The sequence below is a fragment of the Misgurnus anguillicaudatus genome, chromosome 2, assembly GCF_027580225.2.
Source record: "Misgurnus anguillicaudatus chromosome 2, ASM2758022v2, whole genome shotgun sequence".
Classification (NCBI taxonomy): Eukaryota; Metazoa; Chordata; class Actinopteri; order Cypriniformes; family Cobitidae; genus Misgurnus; species Misgurnus anguillicaudatus.
In genome coordinates, this window is record NC_073338.2 from 47,868,990 (window position 1) to 47,887,402 (window position 18,413).

General features: G+C 36.1%; 1 pseudogene; it reads left to right on the forward strand.

Annotated features, from left to right (window-relative positions):
- LOC141350994 (uncharacterized) overlaps positions 1-18,413 on the forward strand; it is an 86,361-nt pseudogene that overhangs the window by 17,375 nt on the left and 50,573 nt on the right.

Genomic DNA, 18,413 nt, shown 5'->3' on the forward strand with positions numbered 1-18,413 from the left:
TTTGTGGCACTGGTTTCCTGAGACCCAATGTGAACAGTTGTTATCCAATAATAGTGAAAAATTTAAACAGAAATAATATTGCTCTTGGCATAAAGCACAAAAACATAGACCGTAAATATTGTGGTGTAGAGCAGTAATGACTTTCAGTTTTTGCCAAGGATATTTCCAAGTGTAAACAGTGCTTAAATCAGTAGGGATGCACTGAAAGGAAAATTCTTGGCTGAAGCCAAATAAAATGTTAAACTCTGAACCAAATACCGAACAATTTTGGCAATTTTCTCACCATTGCACAAGTTACATTTTCAGAATGTCCTTTTTAGAGAGAAGGCCACGCATGTCAAAGTCTACGTGTAAGCAAGTTTTCAGATATATCTTCTTTTCTGTACTTTAGACTGACAGTTTAGAAAGCAGCACAACAAAGGCTGGTGATATTTTTTAGCTCTGACCCAGATGAGAGGAGATCTTCAGCTCTTTAAACAGAGAGCAGCTTGAGCGGCGTGGTGACCTACTTACCATCGGTTTGAAGAGCAACCATTCATCACGTTAAACCGTTCCTGTGTCTAACACAATGACGTACGGCTGGCACTGTGATAATCACAATCACGTTACTTGACAACACAAACGTTTTCTGTTATGACACATAAATGATGGACATGGAGAATCTGATCAGTCTGAATGTCAGATGATGGGATACAGATGAGGTTTGTCTTTAACTGTCTACAACTTCAGTAATCATCATGAATCATTTGCAAATTAAAGGTTGTTTATTAATGATGTATGACTGCAGGGCATTGGAAGATATAAATGTTCTTCATCTTAGTTTTCAAAGTTGTAGGATGATGTTGTTTAATATAATCTAACGTTGCTCATGCGTGATGGTCAAACCACACTTAATATAATAATAAACCACTTGATGCAAATAATGTTTGTACACTGTCAAAAATAAAGGTACAAAGCTGTCACTGGGGCACTACCCTTTAAAAGAGGTCATAACATGTACCATTTAAGTACAAATATGTATCTTTGAACTACCAATATGTACCTTTGAAGTACTAATATGCACTCTTTGGGTACAAAGGTGTACCTTTTTGAAAGGGTAACTACTTTTGTACCTTTATTTATGAGAGTATATGTTTATAACCAGGGTTTGAAACTTACCAGACACTTACCAGACATTTTTAAGTTACTGGTCATTCAGAATTTCTACTAGCCAAATAAGAAAGAAAATAACCAGATTAATGTCACATCTTTATTTTGTCAACATTTATTAAACATTTTATTATTATTTATTATAAAATCGAACAAAATTTAAACAATTCTGTCATCCTGCCATCTTCTCCCCCTTCGTGTTTCATCCTTGTCTGAGAGATGTTGTTTCTGCGCAATGCTTATAAATACAGTATCAAGCACATTACTGGAGAAGAAGTCATAAAGCTACTTGCAAATTGGCCAGGGATTTAAAGAGCACCAATGGTCCGATTCCTGATTTTACATTTCCTTTGTTGTTACGTTTATTTTTTTAAACATAACACGTAACACCAATTTACGTTTATTTTTTAAATAAATTAAAAGTTTAAATGGCTTGGCTACTAATATGTGTGCATGTATGTAATGTATATGTATTGTTCTTTATTGGTAAATCAATTATTTTTACAGTATGAATCGCTGAAGTACTTATAAGAGCAATACTATCATGTAACTGTGACGTCACCTCACAAAAGGTCTATAGACAAGGCCGAAATTATTATAATTTCTCCCACTTCGGACTTACAGCCTGTAAGTTAACTCCTGTTACAGTAGCATTGCATTGTGAGCGAATCTTTTAAACATGGTAAGGAGCATCACATTTCCTTCTGATGTCAGAGGTATTCAGGCCAATCACAACGTACAGATTAGCTAGCCAATCAGGGACACAGAGCTTTTCAAATCCGTGCATTTCAGAAAGAGAGTAAAATCTAGAGCTACAAAAATGTACGGTATGTGGAAAATAATGTGCTTTTAACCATCAACCACGCGAACCAAAATACCAAAACCACAAAGTAGCGTTGTTTTTAGCAATGAAATGGGTGCTCCTTAACAACGTTAACCGCCACAGCTGATTTTTACCAGCATTTGACGGGTGTTAATTTCAAACCCTGTATCTAACACAATAATAAGTAAAAGTAATCCAATATCTATTAAACCAAGTTACTTAAAGGAATAGTCTACTCATTTTCAATATTAAAATATGTTATTACCTTAACTAAGAATTGTTGATACATCCCTCTATCATCTGTGTGCGTGCACGTAAGCGCTGGAGCGCGCTGCGACGCTTCGATAGCATTTAGCTTAGCCCCATTCATTCAATGGTACCATTTAGAGATAAAGTTAGAAGTGACCGAACACATCAACGTTTTTCCTATTTAAGATGAGTAGTTATACGAGCAAGTTTGGTGGTACAAAATAAAACGTAGCGCTTTTCTGAGTGGATTTAAAAGAGGAGCTACATGTTATGGCGTAATAGCACTTTTGGGAGTACTTCAACTCGGCGCAGTAACACCCTCCCTCTCCCATTATGAGAGTGAGAAGGGGAGCGGACTTTTCAGGCAAGTCGAAGTACTCCAAAAAGTGCTATTACGCCATAAAATATAGTTCCTCTTTTAAATCCGCTAATATAATGTCAATATGATATTAATAAATACCACTTACCATTTATAAGTTAAATGGACTTCGTCGACGACGATGCCTAGCAGGTTGGTCCTATAAAACTCCGTGGCTATCATGCCTTGACATATCCAAACATCCTTCTTGGATATGAAATTGTTTAACGCCAAAAGTTGCTCTTTTTTTAAAATAAACTTGCGTTCAAACTATTTAGAACACTATCTAAGGCTGCGTTGAAAAGTAACTTTGCGTCTGTTGCCGTGTTATAACAAATAACAAAACTGCTTAGGTGCGTTGCATAGACTTCGTCATCGTCTTGCTGCCCCCTCCCCGTTCTGTGATTGGTTCCCTATTTATGGGGCAAAAAAGGGCCATAGTTTCCATGCTAGACTTGCAGCGTGAATAAATTTGCACGCTAGGCAGCATGGGGAAACTCAGGCTTGTATATAACAGCAACATTTGTAAAATCTCTATTAAACATCTTTGCTATTTCTGTCTCTCTTCACAGTGTCACAGCCAAATGGTTTGGATGCAGATTATAAATAACGTGATAATGTGAATGTCATTGGATCAGTTGCGAGAAGTTTCAGAGATCAGCACAAATACAGACAATCCCACCGGCTGGAGCACTTCCTTCTGTTTGTATGCTGGACATAAAGCTCAGATGACTAAAACAATCTGGCATCGTGTTAAATTATCCTCAGAAGATCAGAGGACTTCTCTATGTTAACCATCTCCATGCTATTGAGAAGATTACAGACAGAGGAGAATGTCAACAGAGACAGAACTTCAAACAGATGTCAAACTCAATGTCAAAAAGGAGTCCAAGAGAAGAGGTTAGTCTTTTTCTAAATATGTTAAAATACAGTGGCAGAAAATGTATCCTTGCTTGAAGAAACGTGATTTTTCTTCAGGGTACAGATTTTTAATTGCACGTCACACAGCAAGCGAATCTCTTAAATTTACACTGAAAGTCTGTGCAAAAAATGCAACCAAATGCCACCAGCTACTTTGTCAGTTAAAGGAAACACTGTATATTTGCAAAAATTATGATACTGCCCTTTTTTCCTCAATTTAAGTTATATCACTACATGATCTCACAAATTTCCGTGAAATAGTCACGAAATATTTTGCTAATTTTTGCGTGTCATTGTCACGCATTTCCACCACTTTACGGGCCCGTGCCACATTTTCTTTTTCGTGTCAGTTTCACGTATTGGTTACTCAACTGTTTTTTAAACCATTGTTGCTTCGGTTTGGGGTTAGATTTGTTGTTTCTGTTAGGATGTCACTTTAAGGGCCCTATTTTAACGATCTAAGCGCATTGTCTAAAGCGCCCAGTGTAACGTCTAAATGGGCGTGTCCGAATCCACTTTTGCTAATTTAACGACGAGAAAAATGGTTTTTGCGCCAAGCGCATGGTCGAAAAGGGTTGGTTCCTGTTTTTTTAATTATTAATGGGAGTATTTTGGGCGTAACATGCAATAAACCAATGAGAGTCTCAGCTCTCATTCCCTTTAAAAGCCAGTTGCACTGGCGCTATGTCTAATCCCTATTTAAATGACGGACTTTGTAAACTGAAAAACTAAGTATTGAAATTGTTATTTTTTCATTAAAACCTTTAAAACCCGTTTTCTTTTAATCATGGAAGTAAAAAGCAGGCTTTTAATTGCTTTAAATGTATGGCTATCCAATATCATCAAAAAATAATTTACAAGTATGTAAGAAAAGGTTTGTACTGTAAAAATACTTTATTTGTAACAAACAGGAGATAACGAATTTACAAACGGCTCTCTGCACGTTTTAGCACTTGGACAGCGTCAGTTTTTTTTAAGCATTAATTAAAAATGTTTCTCATCTCACCATATCCACAGGTACAGAGTCATCATATACAATAAATCCATTAGGTAGCATTAAAAAAAAAAAAACATTTAAAAACAGATGCATTTGTTTAAAGCAAAGCATTTATTTACTTACCAGGCTACAGGTGAAGCAGCTCTTTGTGCCTTCTAACGTCTCATAATCGGTCCTCATTTATGTCCAAGAGACTCAATAATAATCTTTTACATTCAATCCTTTAATTTTTAATATTTAAAAGTGTTTTTGTGCTGCTGCGCATTCATGTGTGTGATAAGCAAACCCGCGTTGTCGTCCCGTTTAGGCGCATATTAATAATGCGCTCTTTAAATTACAAAAACATATTGCGCCATTGACTTTAGACTTTAGACCAGGTTTTTGTTGGTCAATGGCGTAGTCTATTTTAGTTGCCTCAAAATAGCAACGCGCCAACAATGCGCCTGAACACACCTCGTTTTCACACCAGAAAGCCCATGGGCGCAAAAGGGGGCGCAAATGCATTTGCTATTTAAACAACGTGGCGCTAAACGTGAAAATTATAATTGCGCAGGGTGGAAACTAGCAAAAGACACTTGTGTCGCGAATTGCGCTGCATTGCGCCGGGTGTAAGATAGAGCCCTAAGTATTAAATACTATTTTTTTGTATGCTTTTTAAACCATTGTCACCTGACGTTAGGGTTAGAGTTGGGTTTGGGTAAGGATGTCATTTCATGTAACAGAAAGTCGTTCTAACCTCAAACCTAAGCGTCAATGGTAAGAAAATAGGAAAAACAGCTGAGTAACCAATACGTGAAACTGACACGAAAAAGAAAGTCGTGGCACGGGCACGTAAAATGGTGGAAATACGTGACAATGACACACAAAAATGGGCAAAATATTGCATGACTATTTCACAGACTTTGTGATATCTGGTTGAATATCACTAAACTAACTAGTTTTTCTTAACACTCTAAAAACCCAAAAAGGGACAAAACTAACTGTTGGGTTAAATTATTCAAGAAAATGTTTATATTTGACCCAGCAATGGGTTAAAACAACCCAGCATAGGTTACTTACAACCACATGGCCAGGTTTGTCAATTTTTTAACCCAAGGCTAGGTTAAATAACCCAGAATTTTTAGATGGGTCGAGCCCAGCTGTAGGTTAAATTAACCCAGAATTTTTTATATTTGACACAGCAGTGGGTTAAAACAACCCAGCATTTTGGGTTGAAACAACCCAGCCTTGGTTAAATTACAACCCAATAGCTGGGTTTGTTCCTTTTGACCCCAATGCTGGGTTTAAAGTCCCGTGAACCTGAAGTCGCGATTAACTTTTTGTGCTTATATGTGAGTGACGAAGCAGAATATTATGCGAGGAAAATTGTGGGCGTGGCTTTTGTTTTTCACTCTGCTTTGATTGGCTATAGAAAAGTTGGTGTTTTATTCAGAAATAAAACTGGCAGCAGACTGACAGTTGAAGGGGGTGGAGTTAACGGATGCTTCCGCCTAGCCTAACTGACGTCATCAGAAGATGATTGCCACAAGTGGGCGAAAGTACATTTTCAGATTTTGATTAAAATTTATGAGGGCACATGAATAAAAAAAATGACTATAATAAGATAATAATGAATAATGACATGGATAAATAATATTACAGAAAAAATAAGAATTGTCAATTTAGATTTTATTGGGACTTTAATAGGGCTGGACCAGAATATTTGATTATGTGAGTATTCGTTCGGTGGGTTGACATTAGATCTTTTATTTTGAGAATCTATTTTTTTAAATTTTTACTGTACATTCACACACAGCGTTAACGCTTCTGATTTACTTTTAATGTGTGATGTCATGCATTGCCGAACTGAATTGTGGATCATTCAACGTTGCGTCACTGCCGTTGCTCGAGGCAGACCTAGAACATTTCTCAACTTTTTCGCCAACACGTGTATCAGCCAATCAGATCACCTTATGCAAATAACCCAGTGCGAGCCAGCTAATTACATTTATGCAAGAGCGGAGCATGTGCTGCGACCACTGTGATTCGCTGTTGGCCACACTTCAGACAAGCCTTTTTTTGTTAGAGAGAAGAATATTTTCAGCCCCTTCCCTCAGAAACTTTGAATATTCAGTGTTGATTACTTAATTGTGCTAGTCCTGTTGTTTCTGTTAATAGTAATTGTAAGATCAGTAATTACAGTAAGACACATCTTTAAACCAGAAAGCTGTGTTCAGTTGTGTTTCAATGAGTTGTGTTTTTATGAAAGATCTGTATACCTAACTTGATGGGTATATTGTTCACTGTCCATGAATGATAAATGAAATCGCCTTATTTTTCCATCACCATAGCAACGACCTCTAACTGATAATAATCCTTGTGAAAACTGAACTGAACACACAGCTGTCACCAAAATACAAAAACACATACACTAATATAAACAAATCTGTTTATACAGTTTATAACTTTGTGAGGGGGCCCTGTTCATAAAAACCTATATTCATTGTTAAATGAAGCTATAAACAAAATGTTAAATAAAAGCATGTTGCATTATCTTTTACTGTAGCTGTATGTTTTTGCCATGTGGACATTACTTTGACACTCATGAGAATACTACTAATTATAATATTGACACGTTTACTGAAAAGCCCTTAATCGGTTACATTTGTATTTAGAAAACAAGGTCTACTGCCAAATATATTCTATAAGAGCTGTAGCACATCAAGGAAACAAATTGAAAATTATAAATAAAATGTAACCAAAATAGCTGTCAGAAAATCTATAACAAACAACTATAACAATCGGCCAGTCGATGAACTGCAGATTAAAGGCGCTCTAAGTGAATCTGTGTGACGTCACTTTTTGTTAATGTTTAAACTGTTTTCAAACAAACGGAGCGTAGCTAACTCCTCCCTTCCGTGCTTTCATGAACGCGCCCAACCCCCACCCCCAAATCCTTCTTGGCGTTTATTGGCTGAAACACTTTGTTTTGTTTCGTGTTTGTAGGTTTGGCCACTGTGTTTTTATTGCAGTTTATGGAGCCTATAGGCTGTCTACAGAGATCACGTTTTTTTACAGTTTGATCAGCGGACAGGCAGCAAGCAGATAGTGAGGAGATGTTTGCTGTATGTAACAAAAAATGTTTTATGGTCTAAAACACGTGAATTCGCTTAGAGCACCTTTAAGTCACTTCCGTATTGGCTTCATCAGAGAGATCGGAAGGTTGTCCCCCGATCAAGAGGCATGTCGATAGGCGTCAACTGCATAGGGCGCTGTACACACTGACTAACTAATAAAATTAAAGTATTGTGAGATCGGAGTGCTTGTTACAATTTGAAATGTCTCTTGCGGCACAGTGATGAAGTATCTTTTTTTTTATGTATTGTCCACATTTAATCCATTTTAACAGCTATAAGTAATTTTGCAACTACTACTCATCTACTAGTTATTAAAGTATTACTGTCTACTTTATATTTATTAACACTTTATTATGATGATCCCTCAACAGACATTTAACTATATAAGTATATATATATATATAAGTAACTACATGTCAACCTATTCTTCTAACTCTAACCTCTTCACTAACCCTACACCTAACAGTCTACTAATACCGGTAGTCTAATAAGAGTTTGTAGTTGCAATGTTACTTATAATTATTTAGTAGAATGTCTAAAGTTCACTATTAAAATAAAGTGTAACCAAACCGGTGGAAAAAAACAGTCTACTAAACAAAACAATTCATAATTAAAATATTTCTGCATTGAATAATGTATTATTTCTGGTTAGTCATCTGTTGGGGGTTCAGAGGTCGGTCAGTTCCTTTATTGAGCCTCAAACAAGTAAACAGCCTTCTGACAGACTGAGGCATCTGGAGAGTCTTTCTCCTCTCCATGTGCGTCCATCTGTCCGGCTCTCACAGGACTGTTTAACGTCTGAAGTTGGCTAACACACATAAAGAGACAGCAGGCTTCTCCAGGAGGTCTTTTCCAGTGCTCTTTTCTTCAAAAAGATCGTTGGTTTTCGTAAGAGAACAGAAATTGTGCAAAGAGTGACAGAGAGAAAAAGAGAGAGCAGAAAAGAGTAGTGTAGTTCAAATCATAGCATGGTCATTTTAAAGCCTTTATACTGGTTTATCAAAAACCCAGACAATTGGAGAATGTGGCTATGACTGAATGATGAATGTAAGGCTACATATGCATTAAAAGATATTTTGATAAAGATGTCTAAAAATGTACATTTCATAGCCTAAACAGACAGTATTGTAAGCTACTGTATTTATTTGAAGCTTAAAAATAGATGTTTAATATGCTTTAGATGTTGCAGGCTTCAGTGGTTTAATGAACTGTACAAAAGTTGGCACTTGCATCATCCTGTGTGTGATTTGAATCTTTGCCATCTTCATTTTTAATGCCAAAAATATGCTAGACTCTTCTGCAGCTGTCCCAAAGTTTAAAGAGACCGATCACTCAAATATCTTTTTACAGGAACAATGTGTTCGTCTTGTTTTACATTAACTTTTTTCCTCCAACACCTTGCATTCACCTTTAACTGCATTGTGAAATGTGATATAAGTTTACAGTGACATACTGTACAGTGTCGTACTGTAATTTGCAATGAAATATGTGCGGTAATAAACCTGTTTTAGTGCACCCGAGTGCACCAAACATGACATCTAAATCCTTATTTACTTGCGTATGTGTGTCAGTATCTGTGTCAGTATCTCCAGACGCGAGTGCTTTCTTTGTTCTTCTGTCAAACATTTCACGCGAGGGGAACGCACATACACTAAAACACGAGTCAGGAAACTCAACGCGCTTTTTGGTATTCTTATAAAATACGCGATTGCAATCCTTTTTTAGTTATTTCCGCATATCTCCGCACAGCAAGTTTATTAAACACAGGATCACTCGCGTGTGCACACATACTGCTTTCATGATCAACACGTGAATTGCGGTGACGGCGGATGTAAACAAACATTGATAAGTTTTTACACGCTTGTCCCTTGTTGTGTTTCTACTTTAATGATTACAAAAACACAAATAAGAGTCCAGACAACGATAGGCAGTTCTTCTTCTGAGCTTTTTTACTGCACAAAAGTAAACCTCTCGCTGGCCAACCAAACAAAAACCCTGTGTTCATTTTTACGATGGCCAAAACAGGACATGGTTGCTATGGTTTTTAAATAAAAAATATTTCTATATATACACACATTATATACAGTATATAAGTTTTTTGTTATAAATTCCCAAGTAAACCTTATTATGGTTTTACTACAGAGAAAGTTACATTTCTATTCCTACAAGGCTCATTATGTGGCTCATTATTCAACTCTTTTGTTCTCCAGCTGTCAATCACTCATTATTCAGGAGCTTTCCCGCCTCTACGCATACGGCCTTTCCCAAGCAAATGTGTCTTAGAAATTGTAAATCAATATATTGGTTTATGTGAATGAGCAGACCGCATAATTTTCAAATCATTTTGAAGAAAAAACTCTAGACTACTAGATCCTGTTTTGAAAAGTCTTGGGAAAACATGTTTAGAATGAGTTTTGTGGACTTGTATCAGTGACTTAAACATTTAGCTTTTTCAAAAACCACGCATAAACATTTTTCTCTCAAAAATACAAACATGTACATACATGTTGATCAGATAATATTGTAGCCCAGTTTGTGCTGAACGCAGTGTTATGAGAATTTTGCCATTTATATGTTTTTAAAGGAGCATTTCACCCGTAGAAACATTAATCTTTATTAAAAGTGTGTCATATTTGTAGTCGAAATGTAACATACATTTAGAATTTGGTGCCTATTTGACAGAGAAAAGGGATGTTTGTAGTCTCACTCTCTCAACAAAGATATTGCACTTCCTTCTTTCAATGATGCAAAATGATGATTTTTACATCATTGAAAGAAGGAAGTGCAACACTGAAGTCTGCATTTCTCCAGTCTCGGCGACAACTGAGAAAATGATGCATGATCATTCAAAAACATGACTGGGGTTCTAACTATAGAAAGCTTAATGCAAATGGGTGAAGTGTCCCTTTAAGCAACTGTCAAAACTTCCCCAGGGCACTAAAAACCCCTTAGACTCCAGAGGGTTAAAATAAAACCTAAACCTGTTTATTTTTATATAAATAAAACCTTTATTAACAGGAATTTACTGTAAACCTTACATGCACTTTACATTTTACTGTAAATTTAGAGTATAAAACCCCATTTTCAAGCTTATGTGCTTTGAGGACAACATTGGCTGGGTTGCAAGCATTGTTCATTTTTCTATAAAGGCCCTGTGCCATTTGCCCACATGACTTTAAATCAGGATTATACTGGACAGTATGCATAAGATCCATTTTTACAGCAAACACTGCTTGGTGTCTACTGTATATGAGTCCATATGATAGAGTGTAAATAGTGACATTGAAGCAGTGTTGCAGTAAATTATCAAGTGATTAATTTACTGATGATTTAGCCTTTTGTTATTGTTTTACTGAAATGTTCATTTAAAGTCATCATTATGGTGATCAGTGTTTACTTGGGCATTCCACACTTAACTTGCATTACTTTAATTATTTTTCATCAATAACAGCAGTGTTTTAGTAGGAACAATTCTGTGTTGAGAAACAAAAAATAGGAATGCTCCGATCAATCGGCCGCAGATCGTATCGGCTGATCACAAAGACAACAAATCAGTACTCGGCATTGGCTGCCAAAATCCTGAACGGAGCATCCCTAACAAAAAGATTTGTTTAGAAAATGGTGTCATTCAGCTTAATGCAACAATGCAAAAATTGTGTTTAAAGTGTGTTTGTAAATATGATTTACAATAGCACTCCTAAAATACTTTACATGGCTAGGAACTCAGTTATCAGTGTTTATTCTGTAAATTATTCAAAATGTATACAGTGAGAAGTCTAACAGTGTGACCTCACATGTAAGCAACAAGAGATCAAACTAAACTATTGCAGTTTTGTTTGTTTTTGCAGTATTGTTTTTGGGATTTAAATTTACATTGATGTATCTGGCAGTCACTTTATTCAAAACCATTTTTTAGAGCATTTAAAATAAACGATTTTATATACATCATGAATTACTTGGGAATTGGACCCATGATCTTGCATTGCTAGCAGTGACCAAGGATATATAAAATCTTATTTTAAAACTGTAGAAATATAATATGACCCTTACACTGAATGGATGTGACTGAGGTAAATTATTTCAATAATTACGCAGAAAAGCAATAAATTATGTCGAACATAACAAGCTTGACATTTTCAAAGCCACATTAAGACAACGTTAAACCACTATAGTTAAACAAGAAAGCATTTAGTCTACACGAGTGCTTTGAATACCAACCACAGAATATTACAAGAGTCTTCTTTAAGTGCTTCACTCTTGGAATTAGGTCATTGTGTAAGCAGTGTTCTGTGTGTCTAATTAATTTATACATAATTATATAATTCCCCTGATGCATTTCCAGTTAAATTGTCCTTTTAAAATGCTATATACAGTCAATATGAATACTTCTGTTATTGTTAGGATTGATATCTTTTATTTGATTTACTTACATGACTTGCATCAGATAAACCATAACTTACGTTTTGGTTGTATCAAATCATCAAGTAGTTTATTACAGATATTTTACAATTTTATGTACAATAAGGATATTAAAGGGATAATTTGGCCAAAAATCTAATTACCCCATGATTTACTCACCTGAGTTGAATATTGATATGGGTTTTCAAGCCCATCCATCCCTCACAAAAGTAATCCACACAGCTCCATTGGGATTAATAAAGGTCTTCTGAGGGTAATCAATGCGACAAATATCCATATTTAAAACTTTGCAAATGAAAATACATAGCTTCTGGCAACGGCGCCATCTAATGCTGCGTTTACACCAACCGCGTTTGTACCGCGCCTAGTTTCCCGCTTGAACAGTTTGAATGCATTCGCACATCTAGAGCAAGCATTTGATGCACGTCAGAGTGACTCAAGTGACTCAAAAGTGAAATGTGTATTACAACTTACCAGGTTGCCCAATGTCCTCACTGACACTCTTCCAAGCGAGGTCATTTTTATTCCTGTCTCTATAGAAATAAGAACGGGTGACTGCTTACAGACAAATATCAAACGTTCCTTCAGGTTGAATGAGTGACTCCGGGCGGGGCTGCCGCCACACCAGCAAGCAGGCTCCTGATTGGCCAACGCGGCGCGAAATTCCGCCAAAGCTCAAACTTTTCAACTCGGGCGTCAGCTGCAAATTCGTGTCAAACGCAAAATGCACAAAAAGCATCATTCGCGCGTACCGCGCCAGGAAATTCAATTCGTGCGAACTAGACATGTGAATAAGGCGGAATCGCGTCTTCCGCGCCGCACCAAACGCATCATTCGTGCCGCATGACCTCCAGACGTGCGTCAACGCGTCTTCACATTTACTTCACATTAAAATCATTCACGCTTCACACCTCTACCGCGGCTGGTGTAAACATAGCTTTAGACTCCTCTGCATTCAGGAAAGAGTATCAGCGTAATGTACGCACCTTTCTTAGTGACGTACACTGTAAAAAAATTCAGTAGAAATTGCAGCTAGGTTGCCGGTAACTTACCGTAGATTTAAATTTATGTTTTTTACTGGCAACATTTTGTTCAAAGTGAAATGAACATTAAACATTTACAAGTCTTTATCTTTACAGAGTAAAACAAACAAAAAAACAGCATCAAGCAAAACATTCTGGGACACAAAATCTGAAGCAAAAAACAGAAAAAGGTTCATGATGATTTCTGATTCCCAGAATGTTTTGCATGAGGCTGTTATTGTATAGTTTTATTCTGTAAAGATCAAGACTTGTTAATATTTAAAATTTATTCAACTTTGAACAAACTCTTGCCAGTAAATAACATAAATTTAAATCTACGGTAAATTACAGGCAACCCAGCTGCAATAACATTGTAATTTCTACTGAATTTTTTTACAGTGTATGAAAAAGTGCGTACACTAAGTGGTGTTGGCTCATGTTTTTAAACACCATCCTCTTTTATCCTTCACTAGCGGTTACACTTTAACTGTTCACATTCTGCTGCTTAACAACTGAAACCGCATCTAAATCCTAAAGTTGTTGTATTTTTACACTGATATTTGCTAAGCTTTAATATGTGTTAATATTTGGGCTACAAAGGATCAGGCAGCATATGGATGTGTGCTTATATAGACGCTGATGATAATGGATAGTGTTTTACTCCTGCCGTTTGATTGGCCGGGTGGTCTCCCTTAATGACCCATCTGTTCAACTTTCTGTTAAATCTGTGATTTATGTTGCTGTTGTGTTAGGGTTGCTGTACGTGGCTTGTTGTTGTTTTGTCTCTTTGTTGTGTTCTTCATCTATGCTAGCAGGGCACCAGAATGCCATCAAATGGTGGCATTTTGCAACCAAAATTTGGGAGTGTGCCACTGAATTTTACATCCAGTCGCACATGTGTGACCAGTAAATTTGACCTTTTTTGTGATGTGACACTGAATTTGAAACAACACATTGTACTTTCTGCATCTATCATCAAAGTATTTATTACTAATACATACAAATACATTTTTGGTTGTGCCCCTAAAATTTTCAGTAAAAAAAGTAAGTCTGAACCCCTGGCTAGGTTGCTGTTGTTTACTTCATGTTCTGGCTGTTTCTTGCCTTTGTTATGTTTATTTTGCCACATACAGTAAATCTGTGAAATACTTTACATTGATTGGTCAGTTTGGAGCACAGACGTTTAGTTTTTCTTTTAAAAAGTATTTTGTGTAAATTGTCATAATGGGAATCCATCCAATATTTAAGTACTGTATAATGAAATAATTTCCTAAACATGCCCCTCGTATGCCATTGGTTGGAACAACAGATGATACCACCCCAAACTCATATTGTCGGCTAAGCCAATGTTGTTATTTCAGCAAGGATTTGACATTGCAGTACATTATGTGTTTACACTTATTTGGGGACACCATGGCTTACTTACAGTTTTAAAAATGTTGCTTCAGATAAAATCATTATAAATGAATGATCGTAATGAAACCCAGTTTGGGGTCTCTACATCTACCCGTATAGGCAGTTTTGCAAATTTTGGAAAAAAGGTTTTATCTTCAAACCTCTAAACCCATAAAAATTGATTCATAGAGCAAGACATAAGATGACCAGGCGGACCGTACATAAATGAAAAAGAGCCTCTGCTAGACTAATATAATTGTCCTCAAAAGTGTCCTTCACTTGGTCCTCATCACAAAAAGCTCTTTCATTATCTGAACATGTTGATGGGGTTTGTCCTCCATTCAAATTCTCTAGATGGATCATCATTTTTAGTTTCAGTTTAATTGTTCAGTGTATCTCATTATTTGAAATGGGAACTCTTTTATTTTTCTCTATATGCATCACATTAAAAATGATTCATTCATGAAATGCTTTCATCCAAAACATGACTGCAGATAGAGCGTATGTACAAAGCAAACAACTGTATGGTGTATTTTCAAATTCATTATTGTCTTTATTGACGGGGAGATTTCGGCAACTGAAATATTACTTATAATTATTAGTTATTATTTATATATTAATATCTTATTTCAATTTAAACCTTAAAAAACTATTTAATTTAAAAAACTATATTGTTAATTGTTTGTTCATAAATGTTTACTAATACAACCTTATTGTATAGTGTTACCGATTTATTATTTCAACGTATGTCGCATTTTAACAACAGTGTTTTATTTAGTAATGCATTTTAAATTCCTAGATAATAAAAACTAGATGTTTAAAAGAGTGGAACAAAATTCCTTTGAAAAAATTACTTTTATACTTCGAAACTGTTTTTGGATTTTAAAGGTGTGTAGATTTTTAGTGGCATCTAGTGGTGAGGCGATGAATTGCAACCAACAGCTCAGTCTACAGCTCACCCATCACTTTCGAAAAGCTACGGTATCCGGCACAGGACAAACATGTCATCATCTGAGCAATGCTATCTCACGAGAATTCGTACATATTTTACAAGTTGGATAATTTGCATTAATTTATATGACCACATTCATAAATGTTTGTATGATTTGCCTTGACCCTTGTGAAGTTGGTTAGGGGTTAGGTTTTGTTGTTTTTCATGAGAATCGTACAATTTTGCATGATTAACTTCGAATTAAGACAAATTAGCCAACTTGTAAAATATGTACATTTCCTCATGAGATCAGGCTGGTCTGAGACAACGTTGTGACAAAACGTGCTCAGATCAGTTTGTCCATTTAGGGCTACTGTAAAAACATGATGACGACTTCCATGTTAAGGGACTCGTGGTGTATGAAGATAAAAAGTTCATTCTGGTTATAAAACAATACAGTTGATTATGTAAAGCCTTTTGTACACCACTGATAATATAGTTATGTACATTATATAGTATTTCTGTTAAGAGATCCTCCTATGGGTTCACTGTAAAATATTTGCTGTAATTATGCAGCTGGTTGCCAGTAACTTACTGTAGAAGATAAAGACTGAAAATGTTTCATGTTCATTTAACTTTGAACGAACTGTTGCCAGTAAATAACATAAATGTAAAATCTACAGTAAGTTACTGGCAGCTAGTTGCCAGTAATACCAAGTAATGCCGTAATTTCTACAGAAATTTTTTACAGTGTTGCATTACAGTCAGATTTATTAAAATTCAAGGTTCTCGACAATAAAAATTATCGGCTTTATCAAAATAAATCGTTACTGAAATAATTTCAATAATTTTATTATACAAATGAAATTGCTCTGACGTGGTTCCCAGTAACAGATTCAAATAACTTGCACATAACCTCTGAACACATAAGCAACAGCACACCATCTTATGAGCTTCATCACTGCATGATCATGTCTTAATGAATCATAGTCAGCCTTCATCTATCTGTGTTCCTTTCACAGGTCAGGACCGCAGCGAGCAGGCACTGATTCAACGCTTCAGGGGAGATGGCATCAGTTACAAGGCCAAGCTGATTGGCATTGATGATGTGACAGCCGCACGTGGAGACAAACTGTGCCAGGACTCCATGATCAAACTGAAGGTAAAACCTCTTACAGCAAGTAGTAGTAGTAGTAACAGTAACAAATGATCGGATTTGCTCACCTCTAAAATCTGAGAGGGATGATAAACCCTTGATAAAATCACAAGGTCGCATAGGCATATTTCTCTGCAGTGTTACATGTTTGCATCTCCACCTGGTGTGTGGATTTCACTACAGGAGGGCTAAAATAACAATAATCATAAAATTGCAGTTTTGCTTTATGACTCTGTTGACCCTCTTAGAGCTCCATGCTGTGTGTCCTTGATAAAACAACCTTTAAACACCAAAGCCTTGTGTGATGCTGAAATACTGTAGGACATAGTACGACATTCATTCTGTGTCCAAATCTGGTCAGCAACGTTTAGCGCCACGTTGTTTAAATGGCAAATGCATTTGCGCCCACTTTTGCGCCCATGGGCGTTCTGGTCTGAAAACGAGGTGTGTTCAGGCGCATTGTTGGCGCGTTGCTATTTTGAGGCAACTAAATATATGACGCAATATGTTTTTTGTTATTTAAAGAATGCAGTAAATTCTGCGCCTATAAACGGGACGACAACACGGGTTTGCTTATCACATACATGAATGCACAGCAGCACAAAAACGCTTTTAACTCTTTCACCGCCAGCATTTTTTAAAAAAGTTGCCAGCCAGCGCCAGCGTTTTTCATGATTTTTTTTTTCAAGTTGAATGCCTTCCAGAAAATGTTCTTCTTCAAATATATAAACATACAATATACCAAATGAAAGAACAGACCCTCTGCTTTCAAACAAAAAAAAACGTTTCATCCTACCTTTAGTAGTTCTTTTGTAATCAGCTTTTGAATATGGGTAGGTTTCTGCAAAAACACCACATTTTGAGCAAAAAGCAGAGATAACTCCATTTTTGTGACAGACTTTTCATAGAGATCCCATTCAGAGTGATCTTTAAAACAGACACGGACATGCAGCAGCTTGCCATAGGGCAATACTTCCAGTTTTAAAAAGTTGCCACCTAGTGGATAATAGCAGTATTGCGGAAAGACGGAAATACTCGTCATTGGCGGGGAAGCGTTTTCTCTTGATTGACGAGATATCTCGTCAATGGCGGGGAAAGAGTTAAATATAAAAAAATTAAAGGATTGAATGTAAAAGATTATTATTGAGTCTCTTGGACATAAGGACCGATTATGAGACGTTACAAGGCGTAAAGAGCTGCTTCACCCGTAGCCTTGCAAGTAAATAAATGCTTTGCTTTAAAGGGGCAATCAGTGGGATCTACCCCCATCTAGTGGTGGAATTGTATTTTGCATTCAAACGAACAGTACTTACTATAGCTCTCTGCTATTATAGTTTATCAGTACGGCGGAACGACATAGAAGCCTCCTTGGACTTACACGTTCAATGTAAGTAAAGGGAAGAAATTCTAAGCTTACAAAGAAAAGTCAGATCACTGGCAGAGGTCATTTGACACCAACGAGGACATATTTATGTTTAAAGACATTGATTTTGATTAATAAAACACTTAAAATCCTACTTACTGCCCCTTTAAACAAATGCATCGGTTTTTTAATGTTTTTAAATGCTACCTTACGGATTTATTGAATATGATGACTCTGTGTTTGTAATTTCTTTATCTATTGTTTGTATTTTTAGAGTACAAACCTTTTCTTGCATATTTGCAAATTATTTTATGAGATTACAATGATTATGTAGGATATCAGTACATTTACAGCAATTAAAAGTCTGCCATTACTTCTCTGAGTGAAAGAAAACGTCTTTTAAAGGTTTTAATCCAAAAAAATGAAAACAACACTTTTTTTACATTATTCTTTTTCTTCCTCCGCTTAGTTTTTCAGTTTACAAAGTCCGTCATCTAAATTTGGATTAGACATA